The 18,597-nt window shown below is 41.5% G+C and overlaps 1 protein-coding gene across 3 annotated transcripts in view; it reads right to left on the bottom strand.

The window, feature by feature from the left end:
- The window catches only part of lrrc4ca (leucine rich repeat containing 4C, genome duplicate a), an 85,400-nt gene that overhangs the window by 43,843 nt on the left and 22,960 nt on the right, over positions 1-18,597 (bottom strand). Inside the window, exon 1 of one of the 3 annotated variants that reach the window (XM_035643329.2) lies at positions 879-934. The exons of 1 other annotated variant lie outside the window; for it this stretch is intronic. The gene's annotated coding sequence lies outside the window, so the exon portion shown is untranslated. Of the gene's footprint in view, positions 1-878; positions 935-18,597 lie in introns of those variants that run through there. One more of the 3 variants, XM_035643333.2, reaches the window with a different exon arrangement.

An 18,597-nucleotide genomic window follows, 5' to 3' on the forward strand; every position in this document is an offset into this window, starting at 1 on the left:
AGAGAGGGCAGATTTTAATTTCAGCACCACGTCAGAGGGACAGCTCCCTCTCAGACTGTACAGCATGAGGCAGTGAACAGACGCTCTCTGCAGGAACCATGCGAAGGAGAAAAAAAACACAAACAAACAGAAATGTCTGAGACATGAGCAAAAAAAATCTGGAAAAGGCCAGAGGCTTCTAATCCTTGATTTTTTTTTTTTTAAATTCAAATACCAGATATTTTATGTCCCATGACATGTTTCTCAAATGGTTACTATGGCAGACGGCAAACACGTGCTAAATATGGCAGATTTTCAGATCCTGAATGGTTGAGCGCACGCAGATGGATGAGCTGCAGTTGCCTCGAAGCGATTCGCTGTGCGGCACGAGAAGCCGAACCAGTTGCATGTATTGCACCCGCGTGGGAACAAATGTTCCCCCTGCTCTGTTTGTGGTCAACCATAAACTCGTCGTGGGTTTTTTTTTCTGTTTTTCTTTCTTTCTTTCTTTCACACTCCACGACATTTCAGCTTCGCACACGCGCGCACTCGCGTCAAGGACGCGCGCTGGAACGCAACAGCAGACCCACGCAAAACGCACATCCTCTCCTCGTCCTCCACACCAGCGCATGACTACGGATCTTTCAGTACGAGGGCGCAGCATCAGTGAGGACCCAGCACCGGGAATACACTGTGCTGGGGTGTAGCTTCTATCACTGCAGTCATCAAAAGACAAGGAAGGATGGAGGAATCAACATTTGATTCCTCAAATGTTGATTCCCACATTTGAGGAATCAACAGGACGATCCGGCTGCAGGGGCAGTTGGGATGTGTTACAGTCACAAAGTGAGGCCCCGAGACCGAGGCGTCTCTCTAAAAAACCACAAACACTAACTTACTTGTTCACGAAGACGCCGAGGTCGGCAGGATGTGGGTCTCTCTTCCGCTCCCCCTCTCCTCTCCCCCCCCCCCTCCCCAAAAAAAAAAAACACTGCATCGACAAAACATCCGCAATTCTCAGGCGATCTCACAGAATCCGTGGCGAGGCGTCTGTCGTCAGACACATCGTGCTCCCACTCTCAAAAAGGACGTGGCGTGTAATCCACTCATCAGTCCGGACGCCAGGCTATATGTGGTTACTCTCACAGTCATGATGAGGCGTCCGATAATTCCTCAGGACGCGCACGATACGGAGGCACCCACAAGTGCCAGTGTTGAAACTATCCCGATGCAGAGGGAGATTTTGTTTTGTCCAAACGATGAGCTGGGTCAGTGAGAAGAAACTCTGGGTTTTCTTCTTTTTTTTTTCTTCCCTCCCGGGTCTAAATTACAACATGCCAGAACGTCACGCGGTCAATGCCCAGGTATACATTCATCCCTACAGGCTATTTTTAATGTCTCGCTCGGTGTAATTTTAGATTGCAACTTTTTTTTTTTCTTCCTCTGAAGTCCCAATTACTTGTTCTCAGTCACCGACCCCCGCTGAATCATCTGATTAGGTTTCACCTCACAACCCAGTGCGGAATTCAAGATAGCTTATGTCTGTCTTCATCCCTGGTTACTTCGGTGACACAGAGTCCCCGCAGTTTGGTGACAGATGGGGCATCCTGCACATCGAAGCCGATAAAGTTGTCGAGATTAAAGATGATCTCTCCCTCCTCAGGTTGCCTCATTCTCCATTTTCGCGAGAGGGAGATAGAAAAAAATGCGTCGGTCTGGGATGCAACGTCAAACGAGATGAAACAAAAAGAAAAATTCCAGCAGGTATCCTCGAGCGGCACGTCAGGCACTCAAGGCAGTGGGTTTATTCACGACGCATCCTCACCGAAAGCTCGATTCTTGCATGGGTTGCCCGAGCCTCTGCTTTAACCCTGTCCGGACCAGTGTTACTCTTCACCAGAGGCTGTCACCACTTCTGCGCCCCTCGCTCAGGCTCCTCGTGCATTTCGCGCAATTGGAGCCTCGCCTATCCCTCGATGCGATGCACCACACGGAAAGAATTGGCTTCAGGGTTTATTATCCACATAGAGCGCAGGTCAGCCCGAGACCCCGTGTCTTCTTTTCCTTCTCTGTGGTTGTTTGAGCCCGCTTCAACTGTGATCACAAATTACCACCGATCCAAATGCGCGCGCGCGCACGGCTGCGTCCGTCGGTGCGCTTTACAGTACCACAGTGCGCTCAGCGTTTACGCACCCAGAGGAAGGAAGGAAAAAAAAGAAAAACAAACGCGCGGCGCAGCAGGGACGGACACTGGATTGATTAGTGTACGAGGGGGGGGGGGCATCGCGTAGGTCCCCTCCCACTGACGAGCTGCGCTCTCCAAGTGAGACTGTTCCGCAAGTCACTGCTGGTGGATTGGCGCTGCCGTCAGCCGCAGGACTGAAGCGGTGAGGGCAGGAGATATATTGCGCACCCCCCCCCCCCCCCCCCACCTCTTCCAGTCTTCACCTCGCTCTTTTTCAACTTATGGGGCTCCCAACATTTCTTCACCTGACCGCAGGGAGCCGGAAACCCACCCTGAAGAAGAGTGGCGTTAATTCATTTGATTCTTCGCCACCGTCCTTCTGATCTATTGGTCTGGTTTAAAGGGAGGAAGTCAATGCAAATAAGGCGCGCACTCATTTGCATGCGGTTGTGTGTGTGTGTGTGTGTGTGTGTGTGTGTGTGGCCATGAGAGAAAGGAAGAGAGAGGTGCAGACGGACAGGGGAGACATTGAGAGAGGAATAGATTCCTCCCATGTGCAAATGGGACACGACTGCCACCTACCGACTCCCAGCGACTGTTTCCTGTATGATGGTGCGATAGTGGCCTCAGGGTGATTGTCATTGCCATAATATATATACTGTGTGTGTGTGTGTGTGTGTGTGTGTGTGTGTGTGTGTGTGTGTGTGTGTGTGTGTGTGTGTGTGTGTGTGTGTTTGTCTGTGTGTGTGTGTGTCTGTGTGTGTGTGTGTTTTCAAATCACATACTACACACAGTCATGTGTGTTCCAGAGACGTGCATATCTCTTCATAACAGTTTATCTCCATAGATGCTGGCTCTGTATTGTGAAATATGAAAAACACACATTGCACACTTCAAGCACGGCAGCTGACACTTCAGGCCTTCATAAATTAAGTCTATCACATGTCTGAGTTATTCTGCTGCACTGCACATATTATGCTAAACAGCACATTATGCAACATGTGTAATTGAGCTAAAACAAAAAGAAAAGAAAAAAGGGTGAATTTGCAGATCGGAGCGTGTCTCATCTGGGGAGGGTTTGCATTCGCAGAGCACGTGCAAACATTTGAATGCCATGAGACCTGGGATCTGTCCGTCTAGGTGCAAACACCTGATCTCATTTCCCTCAGTGCTGAAGGCGTCGCGTCATTCATCTGTCTTCATAACTGTCGACCCGCCTGTCTGTGTGTCTGGCATATAGTGTGGTAAAGAGCACCGCCCTCTTGCTTTCCAGTTTTAGCATCAAATGATTCCCTTTCTTCTTTCGCTCCATTCTTCTCACCTCACATATTCCTATAGGTTCTAGCCAAGCGGGTAAATTAAATCTAACAAAGTGCAAGCCCGCGTCGCTTCTCAAGATAGTGAGGCAGTGTTTGTTTTAAACCTTTCAGATCGAGAGTACATCCATGTCATTCACATGTAATCGCTGAGGTCTTTCCGAGTGCTGTCTTCCACAATTTGCGTCATGCTACTGCTAAGAAAAGCTTGTCAAAGGGTATTGATTCATAGCATCTGCTGTTCTATCACCGGGGAGTCTCTCGATCTCTGGTGACCGCTCCTTGCGACTTAAGTTCTTATTTGCTGCATGTAAGAACAATCACTTGGGCCCTTTCACTTGATTTATTTAGCTTTTGAGACCACAGCGTCTTGGCCGGGTTGAAACACTTGCCTCTTTAAAGTGAAGCTTTGGGACAGTAAAAGACTGTTACTGGAATCCATTACCTTAGGCAATACATTAGCGAGATAATTGTAAAATACATTGTTGAGCAACTTTTTGGCTGACGCGAGTTTTTACGTTTTTTTTTACGGAGGTGAGCTCACATGCGGAACAGTACAGAAATATCATGGTATAGATCACTCTGTCCTTGGAACACGTTCAAGAGGTGTTGTGCTGCCATTGTAAACAACGTGACCTTGTTCCCAGAAAGGGCAAGGAACATGCAAGACTCAAGGGGCCAGTTATTCCTGGAGTGGCAAGGACAAGTAAAAAAGAAACCTTATGGGAATGCTCCAGTATAGATTATTGGTTATGCTTTCAGTATCCTCGTAAAAATAAAGGTTGCTTGTCATTAACAAAGTGAAGTACAGATGTGGTGTCATAGACTTGATAGATTCTTTTTTTTTAATGCTTTTAATTACTTTAATCACTACCAACACTTTTTAAAGACCACCCTGGAAAGCTGATCTTTTGACAGAAGAGAGGAGGATGCAGTTACGTGTAATTCAGAGACATGCTCAAGGCACAAAGATCTCTTCCTTTCTCTGAGAGTGTAATGTTGTCAGAGCTTGAATAATACATGTGTTGGGATGCAATTAGATAATGTAGTAACCATGTTGTGTATTCCATGTCATGGGGCGCTACTTTTTAAAGGGAGGCATGCTAAAATTAAAAAAGATGACTAAATGTCACCCCGTTTCGCTCCTAACAAAGTAAACAAAAAGAGAGATGTGATTTTTTTTTTTAAGTAATCTTTTTTTTTTCAAACAACTTTAAAGCAATATGTGAACTTTGTCATATCAACCGTTCTTCTAGAACAATGTTTACACCTGTCGTTAAATCACCTTGCTGAGTTTCAGGTGAGAGATAAAAGACATGAGGAGGTAATTATGTACAGCAATGTATTTACTCAAACATGAGAGGGTTGAGAACATATCACAAATGTCATGATAGTGATGACAGTGATGCCATATCACGCAAAATATACATATCCAACCCACAAATGGAGAAATTATTGTCTCAGTTTAAAACGTGTGTTTCATCAGTTGGGGCTTGTTATTTTTAGAGTTACTTTGTTAATTTGATTAAAAAGCAGAAGAATACAACATTAAAATACTTTTACCCCTGTCTGATGAGTGAAATGGGGTCATGTGGCAACTACAGCAGCCTCTTTTTAAGCAGGCTCGGAATACATTAATAATGTGTGTTATTTATTTTGAGATCTGGCATTCATTATTCATGATGTTGTTTTCGGAGAGGGTATGAGACATCACCGCTGATATCCTGCAGGGCTGAGAGACAATGAAATAATGTGGTTAAGGTGTTTGAGAGGTAAGACGGAGAAGCACATCCGTGGGCCGGCGAGTGTGTCGCCCGTCGCTTTTTTCCATTCTGCTCCATCAGTCTTAGTGTCATCTCAGGTTGTGAAGCGTAGGAAGCTTGTCTTTGTCCGTCTAATATTTGCTTTCCCTTTTTTTTTTTTTTTGCTTTTCCCTGTTCCCACTGTATTCTCTGCAATTGCAAAAATAAAATTCAACCACAGCATTAGTTTGGATCACAGAGTCAATGAGACAAATTGCACAAACACCACCGCTACAATGTCTCTGCATGAGATTCAAAGCGATTGCTCAAATTTCCTGGGCTTGATAATTAGGTGCATCGATATGTTTGCCATGCTATTTAATCTCCACTTTGATCCAGACTAATCTCTAACTGTACTTCTCTTGCTTTGGCCCATAGGGCTCGTGATTGAAGAATGAATTTGTAGTTTCCGTTCTAGCCCATTTTGGCTGGAGCTCTCCATCCGCTCCTGTACTGTATCTGGGCTAAATTAAAAATAATTCAAAGCATGCTTCAGCCTAATAACACTCTCTAAGTCGCTTCAGCTGCATAATACAGAGTAATGGTGGATATTGGCTGCAGCTCAAGGCAGCATCACAAGACGGCCCACACTCCTTGAAAGATGTAGGATGCATCGGTTGATGAGCTCGATATAATAAGTATATTACATATCATGTCCCAGAGCACCATCATCTTCCATTGGTGTCCTCTAACACACAAGATCAAACTAGCATTAGAAACACATGAACACTCAGAGCACAAATTGAATCATTTTCGACTGGATGGCCTGTTCTTCTATTTTTAAGTGATACATCCTGTTTTGATTTGGCTCCAGATTGAGCAGCTGATTGACAGGTGCCCGCTGGTTCGCAGGCCAAGCCTTTTTCAATTAAAAATTGAATGCAGCGAAACATTATTGTGTTTGGTGTTCAAGCAACCCGCACTGCACTTGCTGTGCACAGTTGTGACCTCATCGTTGACACTGAAGTGTATCATTGACTATTTAAAATAAAAAACTCTAAAAATGCCAAGCACAGACAGGCTATTGTTCCTACTTAAAAATCCTGAAATCTCTGTCTTTCATTCTGTCCCCGCATTTTCTCAACAAGCGCTCATCAGATAGACGTCAAAATTGGCGGGTGTTTTTCTGAGAACCACGGGGAATGTGCATTGTCGAGTGTTTTGGGTGAGTGGCTCTTGACAAAATCAGCAGAGATTCTGCCATGTTTAAATCTCAGATGAACCACTGTCCACATAATCAAAGGACAGATGGACAGAAAGACCAAATGACAGAGATTTCTGGATTCATTAGTAAGGGGATGGGACATAGGGCCCCGACAACCACGCATCCAAAGTACTTCACAGTCTACACAGCAATTCCTTGGGTCTTCAGAAATACACCCGCCAAGTAATATTACAGTACATATTACAATTGATAAATTCATTGCCATAGACTTTCTTATTCTACGGTAATGCCACAATTATATCAGTTGGTATAGTTTTGATGAATTGGTTATAGGTTTCTCAGAGACATGAACCTTCACATCTAAATCTAATATTTGTATGACTTACAGTTTCTGAGGTACATATAATTTTAAAGAAGAGTAAAATCAATCCATACAAAACAAACATTAAAACAGAGTTTTTGTCAATTGGCCACAAATTCAAAGATGAAAGATGTGAACATGTGCCAGCAGCTCCACATCCCTCACTGTTATGAAGTGCATACTGAGCCATGCAGCAACCTGATGCCATTTACAAAAATAATCAAATAGTGAATGAAGAAAGTGTTGAGCATTGAGAGATTATCGTGCTGAAGCCAGAAGCTATCCCCAACACTTTATTTCAGGAATTAAGCTTGAATTTATTAGTCATTAGAAGTTTCCTCAATCATTCATTAAACTTTTTTTTATATCCCCCAATGAATAATTTTAATGTGAGCTCACTGGAACATTAAAATATAGATTTAAAAAAAAAAAAATCTGCAATTCATCCATCTATTACAGTGTAAAATATCCCATCCAGACAGTAGTAGAAATGGATAACTGGCAAGAGATGTGCCTCGAACATGCTGAGTTTACTAATGGATATTCATCTTTCATCGCGGTGACAGACATATTTTTAGAAGAAATTTCTAACCTCAACAGTGCATCCTCTGCAGAAATGCTCTGCCACGATAGTCAGATGTTTCGAGTCAAGCATGACCCGCTGTTTTCTCTGCAGGTGAACAGAAGCCCACCGGATCATGCCACGCATGACAAACCACGGAGGGTACGGACAGTAGGTACAGATTTTGATGAGAATGATTTTGAAACGGGCGAGTACCTATTTAGTGTTGAGCGTGCATTGTTACATTTGTAATCATGATAGAATATAATAAGGGAGGATTGGTGCAATTTATGTTTCGCTTTGAATCAAAAAATAGGGTTAGGCTTAGGGTTGTCAGGAAATTCCACACGAAGAGCCAACTCTGAGCCGCTGTCATGCAACCCCATGTGCAGCAGTTCATTATGTCTCTTCCTTGTGATAGTCCAGCATCAACATGCTTTACGCCCTTCGACAACACCCACATTCTAGCCAGAACTGTCTAATAATGCACAACCATTAAAGGCTTACCAAGTTTGCCACTGAGAAAATCTTGACTGGCAATCAGAGGATTGAAGCTGTAATCGCGACATAAACCTTGTAATCCCGTATCATAGCAGACTTATGCTCCGCGTAACCTCACTTTTAGCTTGTTTATTTCTTTGGCTGTGTCCCTCTACATGCAAAACAAGCGTTGCTCCAGACAATGGCGTACCTATTCACATGTGAGAGCAAAGAGCAGATTTGCAGCATCTGGATGTGACTGCTGATCCTCCCTCTCCCTCTAATCCTCCGTGTGGTTGTCTTTCTGCTCAGACACATGGGGGATTGAGTGGGCCCTCCATTCACAGCCTGCCTGCCATAGGGCAGATAAGCGGAGGAAACATAATATGGTCACATAATCAATACGAAAACATTAGAAGGAACCGCACATTTTATCGGTTACGTTTGCGTTATGTTAGATGACCAACAAAATGTGCTGTTCTCAAAATGAGGGATAGGTGGATGAGCCCTCAAATGGAGTTTCTTTTCAGGCTGGTATCGCAAAAAAAGGTAAAAATGCGTGGGAGCATGAGACTTCACAGGTTACAGACAGAAAAGAGCATGTGATTTCTGCGGTGGCTTCACTTTGTGTGATGCAAAACATAAAGCACATGCACTCCTTGGGATACTAAAACACCAGCGACTGTGCTGCGTGTCCTTAAATGGCATCCGGCCTGAAAGGAACATCTGTCAATGGTTATCAGGAAGAACAGCTGAAATCATAAATGCCACATTCCCTAATCTTCTTGGAGAAGAAAATGCAACCTTAAGGGGTGATAAAGAGTCCAGTCAGAGCTTTATTTGGCCACAGCGAGGTATCACCTTGAAAGGTTGGGAATAATTGAACACCATGAAGTTCAGTCCTGATTACATTAATCGCCTTTCTAAGAGAAAGGTCATTTTACAGTCTGGTTAACTACGGACAATAAGAATCAATGACTGGTTAATGATGACATTCTGCTTGAGCTGCTTGTGGTAATGTCTAATGGGCAAGCTAACACTATTTTAAAGAGATTAGCAAGATGAGGAATAGAATATAGTGCCGGATGTGACATTGCATGAAAAACTGTGATCGTTAAACACAGTGGATAACTGGAAAGTAATTCACGAGCTCCCCTCTCGCCATAGTTACTCAATGGTTACTTCATGATTACTTTTTAACCTTTTTGACCAGTCAAATAAATCTGTCAAATTGTATGTCTTTACAGGCTTCTGATGATCATTGCAAATAAGATTTAGACAATTCTTATTTTAACAAAAAAAAAAATGTTTTCATAAAGTATAACTATCCCTCTATGATATTGACTAAATATACTTTATAATGACTTTGAATTTGTATTCAAGCATAAAGTATTGGGTACAACGTCAGTTCATGTTTTTAGTATCAAGCATTATTTGAACACAATACATTGTACATTTAAACACACACACACACGCTTACACAATACCCACTGCACAATCAATCTTCTCTGCGCATTACAATGAAATTCAATTGCACTGATCGTTATTGTTCTGTAATCAAAACAATATTTAATCTCAGGCTAGACAGGTGTGAGGAAAACATATATTTTTAGTAGTTCTTTCTATGGTAGAATATATTCAAAAATTCCTGCAGCACACCTTCACAGTCATTTATATACACGCATGCGATCCAGTGTTTCACACGTAGTGTACATTACTTCTGCAAATCGACAGTCAACATGATGAACCGGAGCCAGTACTTAGCGGGTGTGGCCAGAAATCTGGAGAGCATTTTGTACGGTGTTCCCTCTGAAACGTAAACATCGCTTTCAGGCATTTCTCTGTTAGCTTCAGTTCACAAGCTGCTCCACCGCACCTGAAAAAGCTCCCGGCAAAAAAAGCAACGGGCAAAAGAAGAAATCCTCTGGATATCTGCCACTTGCAGTAAGACAAAAATTAAAAGAACAACACAATACGAAAGTATTGTGTAGAAGAGGAGGAAAGTGGGCTGGGTATTCAGTTCCCTGTGCCGACAAAAAAAAGAAGATCCATGAGCGGAATGCGTGGACAGACCGCACAGAGTCGGAAGTGTAGAGCAAAACTTGGAGCTCTTTTGAGTGACCTGCAGCTTTCTATCGAGATAAATCTCAGTCTACTGCTCTGGAGTCTTTGCATCTAAGTTAACTTTGGTTCAGAATAAAGAGCTATGCACAAGAAAGGTCTCATTAACATATATTCCAACAGTGCCAGAACATATTAACACCTCTCTGGCACAGTCACAATACGACTGGATGTAATTGGGTTTCATTATGATCGGGTGTCATAGCGTTGGTGTATTGGAATAGAATTGAATGTGGTTACGTGCACCTGTCTGTTTGGTCAAGGCACAGAGAGACAGAGGGAAAAACAATAAAGAAAAGGACAAATAGAGACATACACTACAATCACTGACAAACAAATTATTTTCTCTGTGGCCTGAGTTTGAGGCAAGTTTCTGCTCTGTTTACAATCTTAGTGGAGGAGTTCGGGTGACCCTATATGATAACATTAGGCCAAAGCACACAGACACCAGTGATAAGCAATTTCTCCAAACCCTCGGCCAGCAATTTAAGCCTTGCCCTTTGGCACAATCCCTCTCACACTCGCCATTGGCTGACACACAGAAGAGCATCTGCTCTGACATGGTCTCCAAACTGTGCCTGCTGCTAATCTTCTGGACCCATGTATGCGAACTCCTGTGATAGTGCTGTTCCGTGCTATGTCTTACTTGTGTTTTGACACTTCTGTCATAACACATCCTGTCATTCCCTTTGATTGGAAAAGTCGAAACAGTACGGAACACAAACCTAAATCCTGTCAAAGTCCAAAATTAGAGCTCTTATCTTCTGTGGACACACGACCAGGCTGTTATGTTTTTTTTTTGTTGCATTTGTTGGAATGTTAAGTGCAAGTGAGTGGGACTCTTTAATACAAGGGCATAACGTTATGGATGCGAGGTGCCTGAGATGTACTGTATGTAACGATTTGTTATAATCATTAGAGTCATAACCATAAGTTTGACTGTTATTTGCATAGTGAACCTCTGTAGACATGTATTTTGCGTTTCATTGATTAACCCTCAGCTATAACTCACTGAAAACCACCATCCTTGCAACATTTCAATGTTCAATATAACAATGCATATACATACATAACAATCAGTATATTTTCAAACCCATCCGGATATTATTGTTTGAATGATTTAAAGCGTTATCATGGTTTTCAGTAACTCAATGTCCACATGATCTGCGTTTGCAACGGTTGTTTTATAATTGGCTTAATGTCCAGAACAATGTGTAACAGCCGACAGCAATAACACCTTGTTGAAGCCACACAACTCTGGAAGGAAGATCAAGGGGTTTTAGTGTTTCGCTTTCATTGGATTTTGTGTATTCCTTCGACTCCACTCTCAGTAAAAGACGAGCAGACATGTCGCTACTTGTGCCTTGAAACTAGTCTTTAGCATTTACTACAGCTTCATCCAGAGAGAAGAGGGGCATAGTGGTGGTGCATGCACAGACTCAAAAACACAGAACAAATCAATTTTTCAGATCAAGGTTTTATACATCCCGCAGTAAACTTCGACAGCTTGATGAGTAACTCGGCTTTTCAGTGATTATTGCTTTTGTAATTTCAAGCTTACCGCACTTTGAGCAGGATTCCCGAGAAAGAGCCCGGATATTTTGACAAGAAGTGGTTTGGGTTTTACTCAACCTGAGTGAGGAATTGTAAAGAGGGGGGATCTCTCAGTCATTGAATGTCAGTGTCAGCAAACAGGGTTTTGCTAACAGAAACATTGTAAAACACACTGCACACACAATGTTTACCATAAAAAAAAAGAGAAGAGGGCAATTTAGTTGTCTTCCTTCCTCCTGATTCTGCTTCTCAGACATCACTGACGTGTCTGCAGCAGTGTGGCTGAGCAGGTTCGTGATTCATGTCCCAACTCAGGATGGGTCAACTTATAGTTTAAATGCAATAGGCTAATACTTGGTATCAATTTAATAAACATGGCTGAGTATCACTACCTGTGAGCGAGCAGCTTAGATACAGTAGAATATCTGAATTGTCAATAGATCAAAATAAAGGAAACTCTCGTTTCCGCAAAAGTCGCGAGAGCTCATAAACAGAGTTCCTGAAAACATTATGCTCCATCCCTGAAGTTCTTCTTTAACAGCTCTTTGGACCATTGCGATGTGTCACAGCACATCTTTTATGATACCTCTTGCTTGAGTTTCCCTCAGCTGAGTGATGGGCAGGCTGAGCGGGGTAAGGTGTTACATGGATCATAAAAAAAGCCAACACAATGTCTAGAGGCATTCGGGAGACTCTATAAAGCATCATACGTGCCATCCAAGCATGCATCCCATTAACTTCAGCTCGTCAATCATCACCATTATCAGTTAAATAAGACGATACCGCTGCAGTGCTTATACACAGAACCTCCAAGGAATCATTGATAGGCCTGTGACACACTAGCTTAAATGAAAGAGTGTACACACATAATCACATTCGACCGAGAACACCCACATACACATGCAAATCTTCAGCTGTGGAGATGGAGAAAAAAAAATGAAAAAAGGATTGTGACCTATTTTCAAATATTGTTCACAGACAGGGGAGAGTCAAAAATAGTTAAGTGCTAAGGTAACTAGGAACAAAATAATAACAATAATGATAATTTAAAAAAAAACTGACTTTGTATATGATAAGTACTATTACTTCAAAATCAAAAGAAAGGCTCGATGTTATATTGCCATTGTTTTTTGATATGGGATTTTTTTTTTAAAATAGGGATAGGAACAAAGCAGTCTATAGAGAGAGTGTTAATCTGGTAATAAGATGGTGATACCACAATACCTGTGAAAATGCTGAATCAGCATAATTGATGACACTTAGGACAAAGCCCAGCATTGCAATGTCAAAATAGTAATGACTGTTATTTGTTCATTTGTCGCACATTAAAATCCATGCTCTTCATTAAGACTATCATCAACAACAGTGTTTACTTCTCATGTTGCTCCACTGATTGTACACTCTAACACTAACATGGCTAACCGGTTGTTGTTTAAACTCAAAGTCATACAGTACATCTTTGTGTCCTGTGGAACTGAAAACCGAGGTGAAAAAAACGTACACTTTTCAGCGCACCGAGTTTTGTATCCACCGCATCGTGTGATTTCTTCCTCACACTGCGCAATGTTTACCCTTCATGATGGCAGACCGGACTAAGTAGTTTCACCTTTGACCTTGCTGAGTAACCACAGCAGAACAGTTGAAACTACACTAATGAGCGCTTTGTACTGGTTAAGAACCACGTTTCTTTATTTAAACTCATTACTGAAATTATGATATTCTAATCATAGCACTATTTACAACAGTGCAAGTGTATTGCAATTATCAGAAAATTGTTGCAGTGTTGTAGCATAGAGGATTTTTGAACAAACTGCACAGTCATGTGGTGGTTTTTTTCTCAGCGTTCCCAGGTTCCCTCTGTGGTATTAAACGCAAGCACAAACGCATGAGAGGGGCACATTAATAAACATAGACAGTGTCCTGTGCTGACAGTAGGTGAGTCAAACAAACCTCTCCCTCTGTTTTCTCTCTCTCTCACACACACACACACACACACACACACACACACACACACACACACACACACACACACACACACACACACACACACACACACACACACACACACACACACACACACACACACACACACACACACACACACACACACACACACACACACACACACACACACACACACACGCGCGCTTCAATAAGCATCGTATACTTAAGACAGCAGATTTGTTTTAATGCTAGCTGTATTCCCACAGCCAGAGCTGCAGCCATGCAGGGCTTTCATATAAAGCGAAGCTATGAACTCTGATTTGACACAAGTCACAAGCCGAATCACTTTGCAACAGACGCCCTGTGGCTCTTCCCTTACCGGAATCTAACCTACATAACAACGCAGCCTCAGTCAACTCCATTGTGCATAGGCAATGTTCTGCTTTGAGTTTAGTGAATGGGTGAAAAAAATATATATGAATGTATAAAAACCATAAACAATTTTCTTAGTGTAGTAGTTGCAGGCTAGGATCAGGACTAGGTGGATGAGATACCTGATGGAGGAGATTAACCATTTAACCATGTTTGCTTTCCTTCAAATTATTGTGCATTCATTGCCAGGACAGTAAAGAATGACTGATGGGAAAATGTGCCCTCATACTTCCTGGTCTAATTGGGATAAACTTCCTATAGTCAGTTTTTTTTTTTTTTGCTAAAGAAGGAAAACAGGTCATTTATATTGAGAAATTGATGGAGCAAGATCTCACTGAGGCTGCCCCTAACATGACTCAGATCCCAGTCATAGCAACACACCCCCTCTCCTCATCATTTATTGAACTTTTTACTACCTTCATGGTTCATCAGTCTTGGAAGATCAAGTCAAAACCATTGCGTTACAATATCAGCTCTGCTAATACACCATCTTAGCGCAATGGCTCATGCAATGTAAGGAGCTATTCGCAAGAGTTATTTCAGTTTCCACCAAAGTACCCGAAGTACATATTTGGCTCTTAAGAAGCTGAATTCTCCACTACATGCTAACTTTTCCAGTCTCCTATTTGGTATTGAGTGGGAAGTGTACAACTGGTTCATCTGAGCCTTTTGTCTGGAAAGAACTGCCTGGTGAACATGAAATCAGCAAGAGGCAACTATAGGACTAAAATGATGCGATTTAAAACAAAACATTTGCACTAGAATCACTGTAGAGCTGAGAGGAACTGGGGAGACAGGTTATCTGACTAATTGTAAATGAAAAAATACATTAAGAAAATAAGGTAGAATGCAGTAGTTTTTGATATGGAAGCCCATTTGCAAAATGGGTCACAATAAAAAAACATGGGTTATAGTACAATGCAAATGCTAAGTAAATTTATCTTGCATAGAAATTAAAATTTCCCCCCATACTTTAGGACTCTGGACATGTAGAAACTGTCAAGCAGAAAAAAAAAGAATCACAGAGTAAAAACAAGTTATTAAATAACTTGAGGATAAGGATTTCATGACCATGTACATTAAGCTCACTATTATTTTAGTGTTTCATCATCTGAAAGGCATACACCGGAAAAAAGGCTAGACACCGATGATGATACCTCAAGCCTTTGAGATGCCCTCTACAGTTTTAGAAACTAAATACATATGTTCATTTGATATCGCCTCTCCCCCAGGTGACATCAACATATGGCTGAATTACGTGCTACATTACGTCTTCACTCATCTCTCGCTCTGGCCCCTGTGCCTCAGTCTCTCCCCAACACATTAACCTTTTTGAAAATATCCTGATGTAGAACTGATGTGCCTCACTGCCCGTCGTTTCTTTATTCTTCCTCTCGGCTGCTCTTTTGCTCACACACAGAACCTCAGGAGAGGCACATCATGGATGATAATGGCTTACCTGTAGTTTAGACACTTATTCATATCCCGGACAACAGAGTTGGTGAGCCGAGTATTACTACATGGTGTGGACAAACCCTCCCCAGACAAATTCCTGAGGGGCCAGAGCCGTGTGTGTTACAGTTAGTACAAATCGATACCCCCAAATGGCAGCTTGCAGATCTCACATAATTAAACAGAGACACAGGGAAAAAGGAAAGAGCATTCTCGCCCGGGCAGATGAACCTTAAATAAGTGATTTTAGCCTCCCTGTTACCATTTCACCAACATCCTTTGCCTTCCCATTTACTGGCAAAGATACTCTCACCTGTGAGAGTTGATTGCCTGGAAATTGGAGGAGATCCACAGTATACCTTAAACAAAGCAGCTAAACGACAGTGAGCAGCGGAGGTGAAACATGGAATGCTAATTCATTTTATCATCTATTTCACTCTCTGCTTTTATCCACATGAAGTGATTACGACTCGTTATAAATATAACTGTATAACTTAGTGGGTTACACCACTGACTTTGGTCCTGGTCAGGACTTGGCTTAAAATCCAGTGTGGCCCCTTAGGCAAGGCCCTTAATGCTACCTGTCTGCCTGTGATATGTTACCAATTATTCTAAATCGCTTTGGACAAAAGCGTCAGCAAAATGTTGGTAATGTAATGTACCAGAGGCTCAGACAATTGTTTGTCACTTTATCTGCCACTGACCACTGGAAACTGTCACATAAGATAGACCTAATAAATAAAAATAAATAAAAATAATAGATTTGAAGTCAATACCAGAAGAAGAAAGTACAATCCCACATAAATAAATCTACATTTTATTTTTAGGGTATAACTATTTTGCATGTAAACTAATGTCTGTAGCTGGAAAATGTGCCAGGGCTATAATAAAAACAAGGCATTACTGATTTAATCTAAAGTTTTCAGATTGCTTTTCTTTGATTCCATCCACACTTCACTGCACACTATTTTCAAGTTGCTCTATCTATAGCCACACTTTTGAAAACGTGACAGTGATATGATTAGCCCTCTATATACATGCTGCCCTTTAGTGACACATCCATTATGGAAGGTAGCAGCTAGCAGAGTTGTATCCCTGAGGATATGAAGCAATAGTAAAACCCTTAGTCATGATTCATTTCAATTTCTCTTGCCAACTATCCCTCCTGTGTCCCTCTTACTTCTGTAATGAACTACCACCCCTATTTTGACATATCTCAAAGCTTGTGTGTCTTTTGGATGTTTTACTTCCTCTTTTGGTCTTTAAAAAGAAGGTAATATATTTTCAAGAGTAGAAAAGATTGATATCTCAAATGTTTAAATGTGTGGAGGAAGAAGGCAGGGAGAGTCAATGAGTGATCACATGTCTCTCTTGTGCGTCGCTGTTGCCATCCATCCAACATCATAATGTTTGTCGGCATGTGGCCTTTTAAACTGCAGAGAAATAAAACAGTGACATGGCAACAAAATGATATACCCTGTTCTCTGGGTATTTCATTATATGTGTCTGAAAGTAGGAACCAGCACTCATTCTTTTCATGTTCTGTTGCTGCTTCTTCCACACGGTCGTTTAACTGAGGGTCTTTAGTTACTTGGGGTATGTGCTTCAACTTGATAGAAAATAAATTCATTTTTGGTGGGTCATTTGTGCGTCCATGCATTCGAACTTTGCTAACTCTAATGCTGAGTGGACATTTTTTTCAGATAATAATTAGCTCCTGCTCAAACTCGAAATTTGTTGTGACTCATTTAATGCCGTCGTGTCTGGTACATTAGGCAATTAAGAAAATATGTGACCACTATTTTCTGTTTTGGCCTTTGAGTTGGATTCACATACTCAACATATTTTTAAATATGTAAAATCTACATTTTTGTGTTACCTAGTTCATTTCAATCAGCATGATTTAATTGTGGTCAAAACACAGTATGGCCAAAATTCCCTCTTTTAAAAGTCTAGTCAGCAATTAATGGCTTCTTCAATTCTCTGGTGATAATAGGAAAGTTGTCAGTAGATTTGTTAACTGCTCAGACCCTGGCACCCCTATTACACAAAATTGGCAAATCAGACTTGCATGTGGAAATCCGTTTATGTTCTGATGAAAAATCTCTGCAGCGAATGCAAATTTGTTCTGTTTCTTGTCTAATCTAGGACTTCTGATGAAGACAGTGCCTTCCATGCACTGCGAAGCTGCCCCTCCACAAAGAACACAGACTGTAGAAAAAGGCCCTGATATGTAAATTCACATTCATGAATGAAGCCTTCTAGTTGCTTCATGTCAGTTATTCAACACTGAAATTATTTTCGATCACATTGTAATGCCACCCTTAGGTCCAGGATTGTCATGTGTGCGATCCCCACGTACAGTTGCTCGATAAGCATAAAAAAACTAGAAACCAAACAACTTTAACCAATGCGGATGGACAGAATAATGGGTAGAGAAAAGTAGAAAACTGTGCATCGACGTGTATGGTGCTGAAGAGGAAATTCATCTGGAACCAAGGCTGTTCCGCTACCACTACACCACTGATGCTGTATCTATGAGCTGCCACTGCTTCAATGAGCCTTCTCTTGCTAGCATTCCTATTATGAGGACTTGCTGTGTGCTGTTTTATCAAGTTTTATTTCAAAGTTTAAATTATATACCTGTTTTATTTTGTTTGGCCACAAACAACGGAGCAGCTGCCACCAATCTATCTGTATGCATTGTTTCTGTAACAAAGTGGAAGTCAACATAGAATTGGCAGAAATCCAGGACACGACACTGAATCAGATTTTAAAGGAAATGGTGATTTAAATCACTAGTAAAATGACAGGGAGTAATCAGTTTGCAATGTGGTAACTCATTGCATTAGTTTTTAAAAGAACATCATGTACTACTTGATCATGACACCTATATTGAGTTTTTCGATGTACATTCAATTTATTGATTAATTGTGCAAAAAATATACTTAGCATTTGTAAAGTATTCACACCGTTTCAGTTTTTCACATTTTATCATGGTTCCCCATTATCCCCCATTGCCCCACTTGTGACAAACAAACAGAATTTTGTATTTTATATTCATTGAATGGGAAAAACTGAAATAACACAATGACAAACATATTCAGACCCTTTGATCAGTACTATGTTGAAGTGACTTGGCAGTGATTACAGCCTCAAGTCTTCCTGGGTAAAAGCTTTGCACACCTGGATTTAGGGATTTTCTGCGATTCTTTTCTGCAGATCCTCTCAAGCTTTGTGAGGT

The sequence above is a fragment of the Scophthalmus maximus genome, chromosome 7 (assembly GCF_022379125.1).
Source record: "Scophthalmus maximus strain ysfricsl-2021 chromosome 7, ASM2237912v1, whole genome shotgun sequence".
NCBI classification, from domain to species: Eukaryota; Metazoa; Chordata; class Actinopteri; order Pleuronectiformes; family Scophthalmidae; genus Scophthalmus; species Scophthalmus maximus.